Raw genomic sequence first — 925 nt, forward strand, 5'->3', positions numbered from 1 at the left:
GGCTGCAGCCTCGGCCGCTCATTTGGGAGGGGGGAGGGGGGGGCTTTTCTTCCCTCTCGAATTTTGCCTGCCCCTTCAGAGCCGCAACAAGGGAGGGGAATGAATAGCAAGGCCCTGGCAGATTTTTGTACTTGTGCAAATGGACGGCAAAAATCTGGTGAGCGAGTTTCCAAGCCTCAGACTGCCCACTTCAAACGTCCTTCAGACAAAAGCTGAAGAGGAAAAGAAAGCCCCACCTGGTACCACTGTTTGCTAAAATAATAATAAATAGATTTCGTTTAATAAATAATGACAAGAGATTGTGGAGTGGAGTGCTTTGGGAAGCATTAATCATGGGGCTGGGGGCAGCCATCACCTGCTGGGAAACAACTTTATTGTTAAATCACCTTCCCACCGCCACTCTCTGATAACTCCCCCGCACTGCCACACCGCGGGCCGGGCATGTTTACTCATAGTTAGCATAACAAGCACAATATTACCACAAACGTGATAAAAATCCCCGGGGGACCGGAGGAGGCTGCTGCTCACACCTGTCCGGGCGTCTCCGCGGCAGCGCTGGCACTGAAGGGCCCTTCCAGGAGGGGCCCTGCTGTCGTTTACATTGGCCTGGGTTCTGGTGCTTTATAACAGGTTTACTGCAATCCCTATCTCCCGGCCCTATTTGTCTTATTTTATTGAAAGCATATGGTCGCCAGTGAAGCTGCAGCCCATCTCTCAGCTGCCGGGCGTTGGGGACGGGCTGCAATCTGGGGCTTGCCTGCAGGCTGCTCCGGCCAACTGGGACTGTTTGATGTGGAGAGGAGGGGGGAGATAAGGCCGGGGCAGCCCGGGCGCCCCCGCGCCCCCGGCTCCCAAGGTAAATACACCGGGACGAGACAAAAAGAAAGAAGTAACCGCCTCCAGCCGCGCCGCCGCGTGCGCCCGG

This window comes from Alligator sinensis, unplaced genomic scaffold (assembly GCF_000455745.1).
Source record: "Alligator sinensis unplaced genomic scaffold, ASM45574v1 scaffold546_1, whole genome shotgun sequence".
Lineage (NCBI taxonomy): Eukaryota > Metazoa > Chordata > Crocodylia > Alligatoridae > Alligator > Alligator sinensis.